Genomic DNA, 374 nt, shown 5'->3' with positions numbered 1-374 from the left:
TTCAATAACAAAGTAAATACCAACTTGTTATATATTTACTTAATACTTTTTTCAACGGGAAATTTGATTATAAGAGAATGTAGGAAAGAATAGGCGATGAATGTCGAATGTTTCCAGAAACTTGGTAGCAATACTGGAACAGACCAACTCTAGGTCAGACCAACTCCAGGCCAGACCAACTCCAGGCCAGACCAACTCTATCAAAGACATGACATTGAATCTCTCAGTGATAGGTAACGAGGGAGGTGTTGTGACACTGAGAATCACACAGTAACGAGGGAGGTGTTGTGACACTGAGAATCACACAGTAACGAGGGAGGTGTTGTGACACTGAGAATCACACAGTAACGAGGGAGGTGTTGTGACACTGAGAA

Source organism: Procambarus clarkii, chromosome 13 (assembly GCF_040958095.1).
Source record: "Procambarus clarkii isolate CNS0578487 chromosome 13, FALCON_Pclarkii_2.0, whole genome shotgun sequence".
Lineage (NCBI taxonomy): Eukaryota > Metazoa > Arthropoda > Malacostraca > Decapoda > Cambaridae > Procambarus > Procambarus clarkii.
The sequence above is the reverse complement of the archived record's forward strand: the minus strand, read 5'-3'. Positions refer to the sequence as shown.